The sequence below is a fragment of the Macaca nemestrina genome, chromosome 5, assembly GCF_043159975.1.
Source record: "Macaca nemestrina isolate mMacNem1 chromosome 5, mMacNem.hap1, whole genome shotgun sequence".
Classification (NCBI taxonomy): domain Eukaryota; kingdom Metazoa; phylum Chordata; class Mammalia; order Primates; family Cercopithecidae; genus Macaca; species Macaca nemestrina.
The window spans coordinates 180298996-180320493 of NC_092129.1; the positions used below are offsets into that span (position 1 = coordinate 180298996).

At 43.6% G+C, this 21498-nt stretch overlaps 1 long non-coding RNA gene across 4 annotated transcripts; it reads left to right on the plus strand.

The window, feature by feature from the left end:
* The first annotated feature begins 209 nt into the window (after positions 1-209).
* LOC139363517 (uncharacterized) lies at positions 210-20461 on the plus strand. Of its 4 annotated transcripts, XR_011624115.1 has the most exons (5): positions 210-355; positions 2428-2541; positions 3487-3772; positions 9614-9765; positions 20248-20461. It is a non-coding gene; the product is annotated as an uncharacterized lncRNA (long non-coding RNA). The 4 variants fall into 4 exon arrangements; XR_011624113.1 differs by lacking the exon at positions 3487-3772 and having other exon boundaries at positions 215-355; XR_011624116.1 differs by lacking the exon at positions 3487-3772 and having other exon boundaries at positions 216-355; positions 2389-2541.
* The last annotated feature ends 1037 nt before the right edge of the window (positions 20462-21498 follow it).

The window sequence follows — 21498 nt, forward strand, 5'->3', positions numbered from 1 at the left end:
AGCATCCCTCAGGTTAAATTTCTAATAAGGTAAATATTGATTTTTATAGTACTCATTAAAATAAGCCCTTTGGGGTCCCACCTCCTTTCTTTTAAGAGAGTAAAGCCTTCTTGAGATGAAAAAGTGAGAAAATCACTGTGGATTATCCCCAGTCATGATTGGCCCATATCTTACTATGATCTCATAAGGAGCCATTGTTAGAGAATTTCAACATCTCTAGATCATTGGCCAAGGCAGCTTTGCCAGGGTGACATTGGCCAACACATCCTGACTGGGACCAGAGTGGCTGTGAAGGCCACTAACACGAGTCAGCAGAGCTTCTCCAGCCTCCAGAGATGGCCCCTCAAAGTCCAGAGTATGAAAGCCTTGAATCACCCCAACATAGGGAAACTATGGGAGGTGCCCAAGAAAACATCACCTGGTCGTGGCAAATGCTAGTGGAGGAGAGGTCTTCTGTACTTACCGGACCACGACCAGATGAAAGAGAGTGTCCCAAGGCAAACTCCACCAGATAGCATCTGCTGTGCAGCACTGCCACCAGAAGGGAACTAAAACCAGAGACCTGCTTTTGGGTGCTGACCTGAATGTCAAGGTTGCTGGCGTTGGCTTCAGGGATGAGTGCTTCTCTGGTGCAAGCTAGATACCCTCTGTGGCAGGCCCCCTTATACGGCTTCACAACTCTTCGGGGACCAAAAGTACAACGGCCCTTTGGCGGCCGTGTGCAGCCTGGGAGTCATTCTCTATGTTCTGGTCACTGAGTCCCCGCCTTTTACTGGATAGAACTTCAGGGAGCTACAGAAATGGGTACTGTATTAGTCAGGGTTCCCTGGAGAAACAGAACCACTGGGATGGATGGATGGATAGATGGATAGATAGATAGATAGATAGATAGATAGATAGATAGACAGATAGATAGAGAAAATTTATTATGGGAACCGGTTCATACAATTACAGAGGCCGAGAAGTCCCACTTTCTGCTGTGTGCACTCTGGAGAACCAGGAAAGCCAGCACTGTAATTCAGTTCTCATCCAAAGGCCTGAGAACCAGGGAGCCAATGGTGTAACTTCCAGAGCAAGGCCAAAGGCCTGAGAGCTGGCCAGGGTTCAGGGCAGGGGGGACGGAGTAGGTGTAAGTTCCGAAGTCTGAAGGACTAAGAACTAGGCACATTGATGTTTGAGGGCAGGAGAAGATGGATGTATAAATTAACTTACTGAAGCAATGAATGTTTTGACTCCAGAGGAGATGGTAGGAGCTGGATGTGTCTATAATATGTTCAACAAGTATTTGTCCAGCAATTGTGTTTATTGGGCAGCTCCTGTACACTTGCATGGTGCTAGAGCTAGATAAGTAAAATGGAATACTTGTCCTCGAGGAGCAAGCACACGTGTGTATTCGGAGATTTAGTCCCAAGTATTTATTCAGCACCTTTCCATGCCTAGCATCCATGCAAGTGATGAAGCAGTAGCTCTGTGTTTTCTTTGTTGAATGGTGGAGATAAGTACAGAGGGGCCACTTAATTTAGTGTGAGGAGGGAAGTTAGGTTCCCACAGGGAGTGATAGCTGAATGGCTGGATGGTGGAAGTTAGCGGGCCAAGGAAGAGGATAGGCAGATTTTCAGAGACCTGGCACTGAGAAAGTCAGCAAAAGTGCATTTCAGCAGTGAGCACAGGGCTGAGCGGGTGGTAAAAATAGCACTTTTTTTTCTTTCTTTTTTTTTTTTTGAAGACAGATTTTCGCTCTTATTGTCCAGGCTGCAGTGCAATGGTGTGATTGCAGCTCACTGCAACTTCCGCCTCCTGGGTTCAATGGTGCAATCTCAGCTCACTGCAACCTCTGCCTCCCAAATTCAAGCGATTCTCCTGCCTCAGCCTCCCCAGCAACTGGGATTACAGGCATGCACCACCATACCTAGCAAATTTTTTTTTTTTTTTGTATTTTTAGTGGAGATGGAGTTTTACCATGTTGGTCAGGCTGGTCTCAAACTCCTGACCTCAGGTGATCCAGCCGCCTTGGCCTCCTAAAATGCTGGGATGAAAAAACAGTACTTATTTACCTGGAAAGGTAGGGCAGAGGAAATAAGTTCCAGGCTGTTGGGGACCAACAGAGGCAGAAAGCACGCTTCACTTACCTTACTGGGTTGCCTGAAACACAGACCCTGATTGAGAAGATTTCAGATGCACAAACATGGTGCTTTCCAGAAGATGTTCTGTAGGACACAAGGTGCTTGCCACTAGATAAATAGGTCCCAGGGTAATCTTTGTTCAGAGATGCAAATGTCCATTGTGAAGCTGAAAAGGGGAAAAGTCCACAGGTTTCTAGAAGGTTTGGGCAGCTTTTCAACTGTGCATCTGGGGAAATTGGATGCACCTTGGGAAATGCCTTACCAGTGCTCCAGGGGCACGGATACTGCCTGGCTCATCTAACAGGTCTGGGTCTCCCTGAAGACCCCATCTTCTCCTGAGAGATCAACACAAGCTAGAGGCAGCTGGAGGGAAGGACAAAAACACTAAGCTTTGTTGAACCTACTTCATCTCCTTTTGGTAGGTTTCTTGTGTGTTTAGCTCATATCCTAGAATTATTTTGCATCCATATAGAAAATCTATCACATAGTTATTTAACTTTTGAAAGGTTTTGTTGTCTCTAAAATCAAATCTGGTTAAATGTGGGACCTTCCAGCTACCATCCCCTCCTCCCTCCCTCCCACATCCCTCATGCATTGACTGTCCTTAGGAAGTGAAGTAGCTGTTCCTGGAATCCTTAGTCAAAATTAACTTGATGCCTGCTCGTTACTTTCTCACCATGTGTTAAGACACACACACACACAAACTGGAGGATAATCACAATTTGTGGTGTGGAGGAAAACAAATATTATTTTCAATGAACTCTTGGTGTTCAAACCTTGTGGATTTCAGTACCTCCCATATGTGAGGTTTAAAAATCAGAGAAACAGCCGGGCACAGTGGCTCACGACTGTAATCCCAGCACTTTGGGAGGCCAAGGTGGGTGGATCACTTGAGGTCAGGAGTTTGAAACCAGCCTGGCCATCATGGCAAAACCCCATCTCTACTAAAAATACAAAAATTAACCGAGCGTGGTAGCGTACGCCTGTAATCTCAGCTGCTAGGGAGGCTGAGGCAGGAGAACTGCTTGAACCTAGGAGGCGGAGGCTGCACTCCAGCCTGGACAATAGAGCGAGACTTCCATCTCAAAAAAATAAAAATAAAAACAAATAAATCAGAGAAATCCATGAGTTTTAAAAGTGTCATTTAAGAGGGAGGAAAATAGAGACTTCTGTGCACTTGAGTGAGTGAACATTCACACATCTATTTCTGCCTTGCAATTTTTATGTGTAATGATGTCTTTATTTTGGACAGTTAGTTACATCTGAGAATAAGTACAGTCTGTTAACAACGCAATACTACTTTCTCCTCTCTTTCTCCAGAACCGGCTAATGGCTTCTCACTCTCCTTTTCTTCTCCTTGTAGATACATCACACAGTTCTGCTGACACCCTCCGTGAAAGTCAGAGCTGTGTGGAACTCACTCCGGCGCCCCCACCCTCAGCAGCTGCCTCGCGTCTCCCTGCCCAGGGCTCAGCCGCTGTGACAGACGCCCTGAGCTGCAGTGCACTCCAGGCTTCTGTCCTCTCAGACAATCCCCAGAGGGGATGGAGATCTCATTTCAGATGGGACTCTGGAGCTTTTTCCAGAGCCAGACTGCTTAGTGGGGACACTGGAGCATTCTGGAAGGGTCCTTGATTGAACATGTTGTGGCAGGTTTTTTTTTTTTGCCTGTCCTTCAGGCTGTGATACCACCCTTCAGGCACTTTCTCCTTGAATATGACTGGCACAGGGCCTGGCACATAATCGTGCTCAGTATCTTTCCTCTATGAGGGAGGCACACACACAGAAAAGAACTACAGGGGAATTTTAGGAGAGAGAGACAACTATGTATGGCTGAGGTGAGAATCAGAACTGTTTTGTGGATGAGGCTGATGACAGGCAAAAATTAAAGTGTAGATTCAATCCCTCATTCACCAGACACTATCATCAACTGGCATGTTTTCAGTTTTGCTATGGAAAGAGAAATATTGGTGACTGAAAACAAACACAAGGCTTTACAATCTTGTGAAGCAGATGAATGTTCATCAATTAATTACATAAATAAATATAAATTTACACGAGAAGCAACCTAAATGTCCCATAGGAAAATGGTAAAATAAATGGTGATAGGTTCTTTTTTTTAATATTATGCAACACTGAAATTGTTTCAGGGCTGGGCACAGTAGCTCATGCTTGTAATAACAGCACTTTGGGAGGCTAAGGTGGGAGGATTACTTGAGCCCAGGAATTTGAGACAAGCCTGGGCAACATAATCATGTCTCTACAAATAATACAAAAATTAGCCAGGTGTGGTGGCACCTGCCGTTAGTCTCAGCTACTCAAGGCTGGGGCAGGAGGATCACTTGGGCCTGGGAGATGGAGGCTGCAGTGAGCCATGATAATGCCACTGCAGTCCTGCCTGGGTGACAGAGTGAGGAGTGAGACCCTGTCTCAAAAAAAAAAAAAAAAAAAGAAAAAGGAAGAAACAAAATTGTTTCAAAGATTCATAAGATGAGTACAATAACACTGGGTGTTTAAAAAGTGGGATATAGGCCGGGCACGGTGGCTCACGCCTGTAATCCCAGCACTTTGGGAGGCCGAGGCAGGCAGATCACTAGGTCAGGAGTTAGAGACCAGCCTGTCTAACATAGTGAAACCCCGTCTCTACTAAAATACAAAAATTAGCTGGGTGTGGTGGCACACGCCTATAGTCCCAGCTACTCGGGAGGCTGAGGTGGGAGAATCGCTTGAACCCGCGGGCGGAGGTTGCAGTGAGCTGAGACCACATCATTGCATTCCAGCCTGGGTGACAGAGTTAGACTTCGTCTCAAAAGAAAAAAAAAAGTGAGAGATAAAAATACAAAAGAAATCCCTATTTTATAAAAACAAATGCGTGTTTGTCTATGACAGGAAGGTTGGTTACAGACCACAGTGAACAGTGGTTTTCCCTGGTGATGGATTAGGAAGCATAGAGCATCTTCTCATTAATGATGAATGTTTTGGCAGGAGGTAAATGGATTTGTTTTTCCATTGTTTAAATTTACACTTAGATGCTTTGCTTGCTTTAAACGAGAATTAAAGCTTTAGCACGTATCCCTTCTCTCTCTTTGAGTTGTTTCTTTTGGTTTTGGTGGCGCAGGAGTAAGGTGAAGGTCACCCGGCACTTGTTGCATGGGTTATGTGCCAGGGAAGAGGCCCTGGCAGAGCGGGGTTTTGAGAGATGTGACCTCTGGGCTCTCATTCCCTTTCAGCACCTGTAGCGTTCATCTCCTCTGTCTGCTATTTGTCTCATTTTGGGTTTTGTCTGCTGTTTCTGAAAGCAAAAACTTGTGTGCAAGGAGAAAGTTCTAAGAAATGCTTCCAGGGATGATGATGAGAGTTTGATTTTCGAGTGAGTGTTTCTGAGCATCTGATTAAACTCGTCAGTATAAAAATGTACATTGTTCTGGATTAGTTCCATCATTTCATAGCGACAGCTCCCCTCTTCTACAGTTCCCACCAAAAGGGACTATTTTGTTTGAAAGCTTTTTCCTTGGGAGCCACTGGTGTATTATGTTTATCAGCTTTTAAAAAATTCTGTTTCTATTTTTTTTCTTTAAAGTAGCTACGCTTTTTTGAGCTGAAAATCAAAAGTACCTATGGTATACCCATGAAGGTAGAATAAGGCATATAATTTGTTATACAATATGAAAATTCTAGAAGGTTTTTTTTCTCTAATCTGTGAAATTTTTTCTTTCAAGGTAGTTTCTCTGTGTTCTCTAAATTTTTATTTTGAAGACCTACTGGGTCATTTAAAGTGAGACAGACCAGTTGGACCAAGCATGATGGCACATAAACTTGTCTTTTATGATGTCTTGGACTTACCCTCCTTTGCAAAATAGAGATACTGAGGGTTGGCCCTATAAAGATGGGGGCTATTTTTGCAATCAAGAGATGATGAAAAAAACTCCTACTACTTTCCTTATACCCCAAATTACACAATTAGTGACTTATGCTTTTAAGTCTTGAAGACTTTTCATCATGAGTTTCTGTTAAAATATAAATATCCAGGATGGAAAGCAGCTTCCATCCAGAACCTTACCAGGGTTCCTGCCACCACCTGAAAGGACAGAGTGGAATGACCTGGTGGGAAAATTCATCCCTGCTGGGCCTGAGGGATAGGCTGGAAGGAAACTGGCTTCACCAAGGACTTTTCACAGCCGCTCCTGGTTCTGCAGTGAGAGATTCTAGTATACAGATTGTACAGTTACTCAGAAGAACAAGGGTATTGCATATACATTTTACCTGCTTGAAACTGGTTGGTAGTTTGCTTTATTCTCTTTGCTGATTAATTTATAGCCTATTCCATCTTTCTCCTCCCTTTCCTGGCAGTTGCTGCTCTTTTTAGGGATTGTGGTGGGGAAGACACTATGATTTTCTACCAAAGCGTTTGTTACAATTCAATTCCATCCTACTATTCTGGGAAAATGTGTATCCTCCCACCTCTCAACCATCCTCCTTTCCCTTTCTCAGTTTTTGTTCTGCTTCTGCAAGTTTTCTTAACATGTGGGCGATGGAAGCGTTGAGCAATTTTGGTGAAATAAAATTCCATTTACCAACATGTGAAGAGTACGCATTCAGGGACTTCCAACATAAGTATACAATAAACTGTGGCCAGCGTTTGAGGAAACCCAGCTGTTTACTACCACAACTTGATGAAATGAACAATGGACTCGAGCCTTTCCGGGCTCGGCTGGTAGCCCCCGAGTCTCAGTCCCCTTCTAGGAAGAAGTGCACCAGTGTCACCGTGTGCAGGGAGAGTCATATGGCTCTCCACCAAGAACAGCTCCCATCCCTCCTCTGTCTCACCCCTGCCTCCTGAGAGCGTCACGTTGAGAGACATGCCTTCCCTGCTGCACGAAGGAGTTTGTTAGCAAGCTCTGGGAAACATCTGGTTCCTTGAACTTCCTATGTACCTCATGGGGGGAGATTTTGAGAAATTTCACCATTTATCAAAAATGGTTTTCAATGTTAAAAATGGTTCTTTTTAGTTTTGTTCAGTCTTTCTACCTTTTTCTCAATGTATTTCCCATTTTTACTGTACATATTCATATACATAATTTTTTTTTTAAAAAAAGGGTTTTATGCCTGGTGCGGTGGCTCATGCCTGTAATCCCAGCACTTTGGGAGGCCAAGGCAGGCAGATAATGAGGTCAGGAGATCAAGAACATCCTGGCCAACATGGTGAAACCCTGTCTCTACTAAAATACAAAAAATTAGATGGGCGTAGTGGTGCACGACTGTAGTCCCAGCTGCTCTGGAGGCTGAGGCAGGGGAATGGCTTGAACCTGGAAGGAGGAGGTTAGAGTGAGCCGAGATTGCACCACTGCACTCCAGCCTGGTGACAGAGTGAGACTCCGTCTCAAAAAATAATAATAATAATAATTTTAAAAGGGGTTTACAATATATAGTTTTTATCACCTAATTACAGCTAAATATTGTGCACATTTTCTCTCTTCTACAACAGTTAAAATAATTACATTCTTTGGAAGAAACATAAGTTTTTAAGTAGTCTCATTGGGAAAATTGAGGTAAAATTTTTTCCAAGAAGACTTCATTTTATTTTACAATGCCTTGAGCAAAAAGGGAAGTCCTGTCTTAGGTAACTTTCTACAGATGATAGAAACTTGCCCGTCAACCTTGTAACTTGCTTCTCTACACCCACATAATCATGAATCAGGTGATCCACTTTGTCTTTTCCAATCTATTTCTCCCACGTGCTTCCTCTTTCCTATCCAGTCTCGTCATGCAGATGAACTTGCCTTACCTCAGCACTTCTGGCTCCTTCCTTTAAAAAGAGATGATATTAGTTGACTTTGATCAACTCTACTCAAACTTTATCCTCAGTTCCACATTAGGATTAGCCTTTAATAATCTGAAGATATAATTCAATTGCTTAAAAGAATTGTTAGAAGACCTTGGTAGAATTACATATATCAAGAAACACTAGACTCAGACATGATGTAGATATGACTGACTTTCTTTCTTTTTCCTTTTTTTTTTTTTTTTTTTTTGGAGATGGTCTCACTCTGTCACCCAGGCTGGAGTGCAGTGGTACGATCTCAGCTCACTGCAACCTCTGCCTCCCAGGTTCAAGCGATTCTCCTGGCTCAGTCTCCCAAGTAGTTGGGACTACAGGCACCCGCCACCACACCCGGCTAATTTTGTATTTTTAGTAGAGATGGGCTTTCACTGTGTTAGCCAGGCTGGTCCTGAAGTCCTGACCTCAGGTGATCCACCTGCCTCAGTCTCCCAAAATGCTGGGATTATAGGTGTGAGCGACCGCACCTGGCCTCTTTTTTTTTTTTTTTTTAAAGTAATTTCTCAGGGGAGGGCAGGGCAGAGGTAAGAAGTAGTTGGTACTGTAAGGAAGTGTTAGAGACTTTTATGGAAAGGTGTTCATTATTTTAAGGCAACTAACAAACGATATCTTTCAGTCAGAGTATTGGAGCAGCAGCCTTTACTGGTCATGAAATTTGCATGATATCTAAACTTGTATTTGCAGAAAAAGGTAAATGTTGATTAATAGCAACTTTGTATAGAAAGGTAGATGCCAGCATAAAAGTGGTGCATGCAGACAGTGGTAGTTCTGGAGTCCTGGTCCTTGAGCTGCTTGTCCATCACAAGGCCATCACACCCAGGTAGAAATGCCTGGGGCAAGCAGTGGATCTGTCCGTGTCAGCATTTACACAGGGAACACTTCTTGGACGGCCGGGTGTCATGGGGCTCACACCTACAGCTGTCATTGTGCATGTAATACTCACAGGTCTGTCCATAGAAGGAGGGGGCTCAGGCACAAAAGAACCCCAGCATGCAGGTTCCCCATTCAGACAGTGGGTTCTGTTTAGCTCCTTACTGTCTTGTATCCCCATGGAAGGGATATACTGGGAAGACTGTGGGCGAACTGCAGGCTCCTCTTGAGGCTGAATACTGTCATCTCTGAGGCCAGGCCTCATGAGGTGAACGTGCAAGTTCATGGTGGCCCAGCCCAGCAACAAATCCCACTTCAAATGCCTTGAAATGGCCATGATCAAAATTACACTCTGACATTGTCCCCTGAACATTTGGGCAGGCCAGAGTATAGGAGAGGCAGAATTATTCATTGTTTTTAGTTAGGAGGGAATGGCTGATGGTTGCTTGGCTACTCCACAGACGCACGACAGAGCAGCTCCTTCTGGATCCCTCATCCCCTTGCAAGCTGGGAGCTCTGGTCGGTGCTTCTCAAATCGGTTTTATTTTTCTGAGTCAAAGGGGCTGCTGACATCCTGGGAGCCAGAGCACCTGAAGCAAATCTATTCCCAGCTTGAAAAGTGCAGATAAGGAAATTGCCAGAGTGACCATCACTGATTTTGCTCCCTGGGGCTAAGTGCACCCAGCGGGCATGCTGAGTACTGCCCCCTCCTGCCATCCAGTGGCAGCAGGGACTGGCATGGTTCCCAGAGCTTAGCTGCCTCCTCTGCCCGTCTGTGCAGGTCCGGTTTCAGCTGTGTGCAGCCTCCAAGCTTCAAGCACAAAGGATCACTCAGTGGCTGAAGAGCAGGAGCCCCAAGCACCTCTGCTAGTTTATTGGAGTGCTCGGTAATCTTCCTTCAGCTCGAGCAACGGGCTCCTCAACAAGTATCAGGTAGAACTATTTTGCATTCATTTGCAGCTAACCATTAAAAAAATTGCCCACTTGTTTAGGAAACAGCCACAATCTATGCTTTGTGATAAAAATTTTCAAATGGTTATTTTTCTCAATGATTAAGCACCACAATCAAGTAGGAAAAATAAATATTCAAAATTTTTCAATATATGCAATATATGTGATTAACATTTTAGTATGAAAAATGTTAAGAATAAGCAGTTTTTAAAAATAAAAAATGTAATAACATGAAAATATTTTAAACATTACTGTAAATGAAAAAAAAAAGCATATATTTTTAAGCATCAGATTGGCAGAGATGGGAAAACCCACATCATGCTCTATGCCCATGAGAGACTGGGAAAAGCACCTCCTCATATATTACTGGTGGGAGCATTCATAGACAACACTTTCATAAGACTGTTTGGCAATGTGTGATGACAGTTTAGAATATGCACACTCTTTTTCTGACATGGGAAGTTCTTCTTAACTCATCCTAAGATAAACGGACAAACCCCAAAGGAGACTGGCCCAGGATGGCTGAGTGCAGTGTTATTCATTTCCCATGCCATCAGTGGAGCCTGCTCTGCCTCCTGCTCTCTCTGATGTGCAACTCACTGGATGCAGAGCTTATGCGCAGCCCCAGGGCAAACCCAGGGTACCCGGCTAGTGACTGAAAGAACATTTCTTCTGTTCCGGGTAGAACAGTCACAGATTCTAGTGCAGGGGCCCTGACACTTGGTGAGCAGCATCCACTTTGTCTTTCCCTGAAGCAAATCATTAACGTCCAGCACATGGCGGTTGTGTCAGCTCTGCGGACAGAGCCTGGCCCATGTGGCTGCTGTCCCCAGGGCTCAGCATCCCTGCTCTGAGATCCACCAGCAGGTATTTAGCCAGGGCAGGTCTGGTCTCCCGCCCTGACTGGCACCAGCCAGGATTGGATTAGAGACTAAGTGGCCTGGGGCTCAGAGTTAGAGAAACAGCCGGCTCCTTTCCTCCCTCCTGTGTCACCTCCTTTCCTCCCTCCTGTGTCACCTCCTTTCCTCCCTCCTGTGTCACCTCCTTTCCTCCCTCCTGTGTCACCTTGGTCAAAGCTTCGAGTTCCAGGAGCAGCAGACTTCTCCCTCCACCCTCTTCAGGAACACCAGTGAGCCTGGTGGCCATCCAGGCAACCCGATGCCCTCAGAGCAGCAGGGTTTGCTCCATCGTCATGAATGGCATCTCCATGTGACGGTGTCATCAGATGGTCAGAGTGGGGTGTGGGGAGCATGAGGCAGTTGTGTTGTGGATTTTTTTTCCTAGAGGAATTAGAAACCTATTTACATACAGTTAGCATTAATTTACATATGATCCTCTCATAGCTAACTCCAAATACTTCTCTATGAATTCAACTAATTAGTGCAGCTAATCACTATTGTAGCCCAACCCAGCATTAAAGGCATTAAATACATAAAATACTGAATAGATCTGTAAAGTCATCATCATGATAATGGTAAATCAGCGTAGGCCGCTCACAAATGCAGCTGGCAATAGCTGCTTCCAGTCCTGATTCCTTATGCTGGAGTGATAGCTCAGTCGACAAATTCCAGGGAGATTGTACCTTTATAACAGTTGGTGGAGTTAACCCCTACTCCCCACCTGCCCCAAAAAACACAAAGAAGGAAAAGAACCTAATGTTAATTTACGGTCTTTCATTCAATAGGCACTGTGCTAAGGTGGGCAGTTATTATTCCACATGTATTCTGTCATTCAGTAAGAAATTTACGTAGTTGTTGGTTGATGAAGAGAAGAACACATAAAAAATGCCACGTTGTAGGTTTGTAGGTTATCTGAGATTGCCCTTAGGGTTTGCAGTGTTTGGCCTGCATGACTGCCTGCCGCAGCCGAGTCTACCTTTCCCTCCTTTCTTACCCTGTATCCTGAAGTGACTAGACCTGCCTCACTTGAGAGTGGAAACTATGGGGAGGGGAGCAGCTCAACCTGCTCTGCCACTGGCCCTGTGTTGAATCCCACCTGATGGGTTCCAATGGGCATTGATATTATCCTGCACATTATTGAAATGACATGCTCACCACTGATGTGTATAGCTGACTTTCAGTAGCATTTGGGGAAATGTTACCTCTTCAGAGGTTGGGCAGGGGACAGGAGGGATTTGTTCTCAGACAGTACAAGAGTCCTCGAAATTCAAGCCACTCTGTGCAGTCACCTTAAAATACTGATCTTTTTTTTACTTTTTATTTTTATTTTTATTTTTGAGACAGAGTCTCACTCTGTCACCTAGGCTGGAGTGCAGTGGCGCAATCTTGGCTCACTGCAACCTCTGCCTCCCAGTTTGCAGTGACTCTCCTGACTCAGCCTCCGGAGTAGCTGGGATTACAGGCACACACCACCACGCCTGTCTAATTTTGGCATTTTTGTAGTAAGAACAACTTGTTCTCCAGGTGACTACCTTTCCACTGTGGCCTTAGGGCCTAGAACCTTCTCCTGTGAACCTGACTACCATTAACGGAGAAGTTTACTTCTTGCAGATGATCTCAGTTCTGTGCTAATGAGCTCTTCTTTCTCCACTGCTGTCCCCCGACATGGCCGCATAAACCTTCGCCAGCCAACCTTTGCTGTGGAGGGCAACCATGGTGAAATCCAGCGCCATTGGCCTTGAACAGAGACGGTGTCCTGGCTGAGAAGTTAGAGGGCGGTCTAGTCTTCACAGCTTTCCAAAATGGTCCCGTCCTGTGTGGCAGGGTGTTTCTAGGGTAATAGAGTTTCAGTTATACTGTAGCCTGATTGATATCCAAACACTCCGTGGAACTTTGTTTCTAGAAAAAAAAAAAATGTGTGGCTACCAATAAATTCATAAACAAATTGATAGGTAATGATTTTGTAATTTGGGGTAGACTGCCTGGTCCAATGTTTCAAAGCTATTGTAGCATACTTATTTTTAAAATAAATCACTGCCCTACCTTAGGTCACTTTCTCCCAAAACCAGAATGATAGTTCAAAATGATAAACGTGGCCGGGCGCGGTGGCTCAAGCCTGTAATCCCAGCATTTTGGGAGGCCGAGACGGGGCGGATCACGAGGTCAGGAGATCGAAACCATCCTGGCTAACACGGTGAAACCCCGTCTCTATTAAGAAATACAAAAAACTAGCCGGGCGAGGCGGCGGGCGCCTGTAGTCCCAGCTACTCGGGAGGCTGAGGCCGGAGAATGGCGTAAACCCGGGAGGCGGAGCTTGCAGTGAGCTGAGATCCGGCCACTGCACTCCAGCCTGGGCGACAGAGCGAGACTCCGTCTCAAAAAAAAAAAAAAAAAAAAAAAAAAAAATGATAAACGTGAGTAAACTGTAGAATGAAATTTCCGGTGTCTCTGAATGGACTGTGCGCATTGCCCTGCCATCGCCCATTGTCTTATCCATCCACTAAGATCTCACTTTCCTCCTTCTGTGACTTCCCCTTCTTCGAATGTCTCTGGGACCTGCTTGATTAGGCACTGCCTTGTGTGTTCTTTTTTTTTTTTTTTTTTTTTGAGTTTTGTATTGTGAAGTAGATTTTAAGTCCCATAAGTGAGATGTATTTTATGCTGCTTCTGTATTGGTAGCACCATTTGGCTCACTGTTAGGTGTCCCAATATGAAGCTATGTCTCTTATGTTGAGTTTAGGTGATATCATATGGCTATAAAGGGGTCAGTTCTCCAAGAGGACAAAATAATTCTTAATGTATATTCACCGAGCAGCAAAGCATCAAAATATAAAGCAAAAACAGATAGAATACAATGAAAAATATATGAATTCCATGTTATAGCTGGAGCCTTCAACACCAGTATATCAGTAATTGACAAATCTAACAGGCAGAATATCAGTGAGGTCATAGTTGTACTGAGCAGAACCATCAATCAACTGGTTGTAATTGACATTGTAGACAATTTATCTAACAACAGCAGGGTAAGCATTCTTCTCAAATTCATGCAGCTCATTCAACAGGATACATCACACTCTGGGCCATAAAACATACCTTAACAAATTTATAAGACTAGAAATCATACAAAGTTTGCTGTAAGACCACAATGAAATTAAAATTAAAAAAAAAAAAAGATAGTCTGAAAATCCCAAAATAGTTGGAGATTAAACAATACACTTCTGAATAACACATGGGTAAAGGAATAGGTCCCAAGAGAAGTTTAAAAGTATTTTGAATTAAATAAAAACACAAATACAACTTTCAAAATTTGTGGAATGCAGTAAAAATAGTGATTGGGGGAAATTCGTAGCAGTGAATGAAGATATGAGAAAAAAGATATATCTAAATCAATAATCTAGTTTCCGATTTACCTTAGGAAACTAGAAAAAGAGAAATCCAAAATAAGCAAATGAAAAGAAAAATAATAAAATGAAAATTAGAAGAGAAATCCAAATAAGCAGACAAAAAGAAATAATAAAAATTAGAACAGAAATCAATGAAATGGAAAGCAGAAAATCAACCCCAAAGTTGATTCTTTGAAAAGATCAATAAACTTGATAAACCTTTAGCCAGACTAAGGAAGAAAGACAGTAGAAACAATACTAACATCAGAAAATAAAGATGGGCCATTGTGATGCCATGAACATTAAAGGGATAATGAAAGATTATTATGAACAACTCTACATCCACACATTTGATAGCCTAGATAAAATGGATCAATTCCTTGTAAGACACAAATCTAAACTCTCAGAAGAGACATAGGTAATCTAAATAGAACTAAATCTGCTAAATTTGAATCAATAAGCTTCCAGCTGGGCATGGTGGCTCACACCTGTAATTATAGCACTTTGGGAGGCCAAGGCAGGAGGATCCCTTGAGTCCAGGAGTTCAAGACCAACCTGGGCAACATAGTGAGACCCTGTCTCCATACTAACTAAAAAAATTAGCTGGACGTGGTGACATGTGCCTGCAGTCCCAGCTACTCGCAAGGCTGAGGTAGGAGGATCGCTTGAGCCTGGGAAGTTGAAACTGTAGGGACCCATGATAGTGCCACTGCACTCAGCCTGGGTGAGAGTGAAACCCTGTCTCAAAAAAACAAACAAAACAAAACAAAAAAACTTCCAAAACAGAAAGCAGCAGGCCCAAATAGATTCACTGGTGAATTCTACCAACATGTAAGGAAGAAATTATACCAATTCTCTACAATCTTTTCTAGAATATCAAAGAAAAAAGAATAATTCCTAAGTCATCCTACGAAGCCAGTATTACCCTAATATAAAAACCAAAAACATTACAAGAAAGGAAAACTATAGACCAATATCACTGATGAACATAGACAGAATAATCCTCAACAAAATATTAGTGAATCAAATCCAGCAATGTATTAAAAAGATCATACAGCATGACCCAGTGGAATTTATTTCAGGCATGCAAGCCTGGTTCACCATTTGAAGGTCAATTAATGCAATCTGTCATGTTAACATGCTAAAGAATAAAAAAACTGTATGATCATATCAATAGATGCAGAAAAAGTATTTGATAAAATTCAACACTCATTCATGACTAAAAACAAACAAACTCCACAAACCAGGAACAAAGTGTAATTTCCTTAATTTGATAAGAAATATTTACCAAAACCCTACAGCTAACCTCATACTAAGGGTGAGAAAGTAGATGCTTTCCTGGTAACATCAGGAATAAGGCAAGGACATCCCTTCTCACACCATTTAGACTCAACATTGTTGCGATGTCCTAGCTTACACAATAAAACAAGAAAAGGTAAGAAGAGGCACCACTGTCCCTGGGTGTCTATGGAGGATTGATTCCAGGAACCTGACTTTCATACCCAAATTGAACTTAAGTTCCTTATATAAAATGGTGTCGTATTTGCATGTAACCTAAGTACATCCTCCCACAAACTTTAAATTACCTCTAGATTATACTACCTAAAAATGCTATGAAAATAGTTGTTATGCTGTATTGTTTTTTAAGTTGTAGTTTTAAAATTGTCTTTTCCCAAATATTTTGCTCCATGGTTGGTTGAATTCGAGGATGCAGAACCCACATATATGAAGAGCCAATTGTAAATAGATTGGAAAGGAAGAAACAAAACCATCTTTTTTTTGTACATTGCATGACTGTCTACGTAGAAAATGCAAAAGGATCAAGAGAAGTCCTAAAACTGCTGAGCAATTATAGTAAGCCTGCAGGATACAAGATTAATATCAAAATATCAATGGCCTTCCTGCATACCAATAATGAACAACTGAAATTTGAAATTTAAAACAAATTGTCATTTAAATTAGCACCAAAAAGAAAGAAAGATTTAGGTACAAATCTAACAAACCAACTACAAGATCTATATGAAGAAAACTACAAAAGTCTGTTGAAAGACATCAAAAGAGATCTAAATAAGTGGAGAAATAATCCATGTTTGTGAATAGAAAAACTCAACATTGGCAAGATTTCAGTTTTTCCAGACCCGATCTACAGATTCTACACAATCCCAGTCAAATCCCAGCAAGTTATATTGTAGATATCAACAAACTGATTCTAGGGTTTATATGGAAAGGCAAATGACCCAGAATAGTCAACAAAATTATTGAAAGAGAATAATAAAGTCAGAGAAATAATACTATACAACTTCAAGATTTACTATAAAGTTACAATAATCAAGACAGTATAATATTGGTGAAAGATTAGTGAAATAGATCTATGACATACAATCGAGATCCTAGAAATAGATCCACATAATAGAGTCAACTTGTCTTTGACAAAGGAGCAAAGGCAATTCAGTGGAGCAAAGATATTCTTTTCAACTAATGATACTGGATCAACTGGACATCCACATACAAAAAAGACCTTAGACACAGACCCTATACCCTTTCTAAAACTTAACTCAAGATGGATCACAGACCTAAATGTAAAATATCAAACTATCAAACTCTAAAAGATAACATAGGAGGCCAGTCACGGTGGCTCACACCTGTAATTCCAATGCTTTGAGAGACTGAGGCTGGAGGATCGCTTGAGGACCGAAGTTTGAGACCAGCCTGGGCAACATAGTGAGGCTTTGTCTCTAGAAAAAATAAAATTAGCCCAGTGTGATGGTATGCATCTGTGACCCAGCTCCTTGGGAGGCTGAGGCAGGAGGATTGCTTGAGCCCGGGAGGTCAAGGCTGCAGTGAACCGAGACTGCACCACTGCACTCCAGCCTGAGTAACAGAGTGACACCCTGTCTCGACAAAGAATTTTTTTTTGTATAGCTGTACAATGTGTTTGTGTTTTAACAATCAAAAGTTAAAAAACGTAAAAAAGTTTATAAAGTAAAAAAGTTACAGTGAGCTAAGGTTTATTTTTGAAGAAAAAAATATTTATAAATGTAAATTTATAAAAACATGAATTTATAAAAAATATTTATACATTTAGTCCAGGCACGATGACTCATGCCTGTAATGCTAGCAGTTTGGGAGGCTGAGGCCGGTGGATCAGCTGAGGTCAGGAGTTCGAGACCAGCCTGGCCAACATGGTGAAACCCCGTCTCTACTAAAAATACAAAAATTAGCTAGTTGTGGTGGCAGGAGCCTGTAATCCCAGCTACCTCGGAGACTGAGGCAGGAGAATCACTGGAACCTGGGAGGCAGAGGCTGCTGTGAGCTGAGATCGAGCTATTGCACTCCAGCCTGGGTGAGAGAGCAAGACTGTGTCTCAAAAAAAGAAAAAAAAAAAAAAAAAGGAAAGAAATAAAACAATGTACAAAGTGAATGAGCTATTTGGGCTGGAACTGGAATGATATGCCACTAGATGGCTCCGGGGCCTGTCCATTGGGGCCACCAGAGGGCAGTGACAGCCTGGGAAGGTGCCGCATGTGCTTCCTGCTGTTCTTGCACTCTCAATTCAGAGCTCAAAACTTGAGTCCTGGCCTGAGCTGAGTGACTTGCCTAAGTTTCAGGACAGTGATCCCGGGGGCACTCGTTTTTGGCACTGACTGAGTTCACGAAAGATGCGTCTGAAGGGAGCGAGGTGTGACTTCCCTGTGTGCCTGGCACAGGACTGACCAGGCAACCAGGCAGCACTGACAAGAGGTGGGGACACTGAGCTGCTATTTTCCTGGACCTTCCATCCCGCTCTGTGGACTTGAGGGAGGATGGGCTTCCGAGCTCCTCACAAGTGAGCCACACATGGAGACAGTGTAGGGGCATCCACCGTGGGGGCCATAGCACCCCACAAAAGATGTTGTCTGGCCCTAGTCTCCTGTATTGTCGCTTGCCTTGATGCTGCCCCGATTCATCCCTCAACGGGGGGTACAAGAGCTCACACTCTGGGAGACCCGTAGCGCAATGTTTAGTTTTTAAAAGGGAGCTTCAGCTCCCAGGCTGAGGCAGGTGGATTGCTCGAGGCCAGGAGTTGGAGTCCAACCTGGGTAACACAATGAGATCCCATCTCAAAAAACAAACAAACAAAAAGAGAACACTTTATTCCTGCCCTTCCTAAGCTCTAACAAGTTACTGTGTGTGTGTGTGCATGGGTACACATGCATGTGTGTATACATATGTGGAAATCCAAGATTTATATGTTACAATAATTTGGCAGGGTGCAGTGGCTCATGCCTATAATCCCAGCACTTTTGGAAGCCAAGGCAGATGGATCTCTTGAGCTCTGGAGCTCTAGACCAGCCTGTGCAACATGGTGAAACCCCATCTCTACCGAAAATACAAAAATTAACCAGGCATGATGGCGCACGCCTGTGGTTCCAGCTATTCAGGAGGCTGAGGCACAAGAATCACTTGAATCTGGGAGGCAGAGGTTGCTGTGAGCTAAGATGGCACCACTGTACTCTAGCCTGGGTGACAGAACGAGACTGCATCTCAAATAATAATAATAATGTGTTATTCCTATCACATGGAATCTTCATATTAGAGATGAAACAACTAGGCCGGGTGTGGTGGCTCACACCTGTAATCCCAGCACTTTGGGAGGCCAAGGACGGTGGATCAACTGAGGTCAGGAGTTCAAGACCAGTCTAGCCAACATGGTGAAACCCCATCTCTACTAAAAATACAAAAATTAGTCAGGCGTGGTAACACACGCCCGTAGTCCCAGCTACTCGGGGGGCTCAGGCAGGAAAAATGCTTGAACCTGGGAGGTGGAGGCTGCAATTTGTTTTATGTAACAACAAACAGGTGGGACTAACTGGCTTCTGTGCCTCTACAACATAGGTTCTAAATTAACTGGAACATTGGCTAACACAAGCCAATTGACAAAACTTCATGGCATCATCCAAACTGTGGATTCAATTATGGTTATATCTTGGAATCCTATTAAATTTAATCATGGTGGCCGGGCACGGTGGCTCACGACTGTAATCCCAGCATTTTGGGAGGCTGAGGCGGGTGGATCACGAGGTGAGGAGATCAAGACCATCCTGGCCAACACAGTGAAACCCTGTCTCTACCAAAAATACAAAAATTAGCTGGGTGTGGTGGCAGGCACCTGTAATCTCAGCTACTCAGGATGTTGAGGCATGAGAATCACTTGAACCCAGGAGGCGGAGGTTGCAGTGAGCCAAGATCGCGCCACTGCACTCCAGCCTGGTGACAGAGCGAGACTCTATCTTAAAAAAAACCACAAAAAACAAAAAACAAAAAAACTTAATAATGGTGTACTCCTATAATCTTAGAAAAGTCACTGAATATAAAATAGGGGAAAATTAGGTATGCCTCACTTTAACTGTAGCCTTGCCTAAATTTCCCGTAGTCAAAGTAGCCATTGCCCTAAAATATCTCAGATTGCGCATAGTTGCTCCAACACAAAGAATAATAAATTAAAATTAAGTCTTCGGCACTTACAAATTGGCTTGACACAATAGACCCTACAGGTTCTCAGGGAAAATAGTTAATAAGGCCCAATGTAAATTAAAACAGGGCCTTCAAGGATTAAAACTTATTATATAAAATCTAATTAATAAAGAGATGATTATCCCCAAAGTTTCTCCATTTAACAGCCCTGTTCTTAACTTTGCCAGTTCTCCTTTTTTTTTGAGACGGGGTCTCACTCTGTTACCCAGGCTGGAGTGCAATGGCGCGATCTCAGCTCGCTGCAACCTCCGCCTCCCGGGTTGAAGTGATTCTCCTGCCTCAGCCTCCTGAGTAGCTGGGATTACAGGCATGCACCACCATACCTGGCTAATTTTGTATTTTTAGTAGAGATGGGGTTTCATTGTGTTGGCCAGGCTGGACTCGAACTCCTGACCTCAGGTGATCCGCCTACCTCAGCCTCCCAAAGTGCTGGGACAACAGGCGTGAGCCACCGTGCCCGACCAAACGTTGCCAGTTCTTGAACCTAGAAAAAATACATAACACCTCACAGTGATGACTCCAACCTTAATCCTGCAGTTCCATCCATTAGCCCTCATGCACATTACTCAGTTTTATTGAAATAACTGACCCCATCCAATCAGCAACCGGGAAATATTTTCATATTATAGATTTGGCTAATATGTTCTGCATGCTGCCTCTTTTCACAGCCTCTGCGCCACAGGCTGCCTTCACCTCTGAAAGGACACAGCACACCACAGGGCACCCAGCTTCGCCACCGTGCACGTTCTTGGCAGACACGATCTCAGCTACATCGATTTTCACCCAGGAGCACAGGTGTGACATGACATTAATGCCTTCCTCTGCCCGGGCCATTCATTGGACACACTCATTAACGCAAACAAGACCAACATCTAGTCCTTTCGGGGTCTGCTGGCAACATATTTCATGTTTACACATTTTCCTGAACTTCACTGCTGCTGCTACTTACAAAGCAGTCCACCTTAAATGGGGCTTTCACCAAAAGAAGCCTGTAAAATCTGTGCAGATGAAAATCAATGGGCAGTCCTATTAGTGCCTCCAAGATTCTTTCACTACAAAGGCTTTGGCAACCTCTTCTCCTCCCTCTCCCGTAGTCTCTGGACCACCTGCAATGGCCATAAGTTGCCCAGAGGCTTCTGATGCAGGAAACTACCCCTTTCAGCCTTGTGCTATACTCCATTAAAACAAATGCGCGGCTAATGCTAGACTGCAATGTTTTTTTTTTTGTTTTTTTTTTTTTTACAAGGCTTCTCTCTGTCGCCCAGGCTGGAATGCAGTGGCACCATCACGGTTCACTACAGCCTCAACCTCCTGGGCTGAAGTGATCCTTCCACCACAGCCTCCCCAGTAGCTGGGACTACAGATGCGCACCACCATGCTGGTAGAGACTGGGTTTTACCACATTGCCCAGGCTGGTCTTGAACTCCAGGCTCAAGTAATCCTCCTGCCTTGGCTCCCCAAAGTGCTGGGATTACATGCGTGAGCCACCACGCCCGGCCCTGGACTGTCTTGGAAACAGAGAGAGGTTCTCACGGACCTTGAACTTGTGACCCTCCATCATAAAAAAGATGGTGCTCCATGGAATGTAGCTGCTTTCCATCCTTTATCCAGGATGTCCCCAATAATGGATGAGACAGCTCAAGGCGGTCAGGGGTGCCCTGACTGGCCCCATCTCCACAGACATTGCAAATTCTTGGGCCACTGCCTAGAAGTTGTCCCTTTCCGGGTAAAAAACTCTTGGAATCTCTTGCCTGACATATTCCCAAAATGTAAATCAAAACCACACGTTTCTCATGTCCTGAGGCCACAGTGCAAGGTCTTGCCAGGACACTCCTGATCTCCTTCCGAGTTACAGACATTACTGTTAGTGACCAAGGCGTGCATTACACTTCTCAAAGCATACTGGGCTCTTGAAAAAG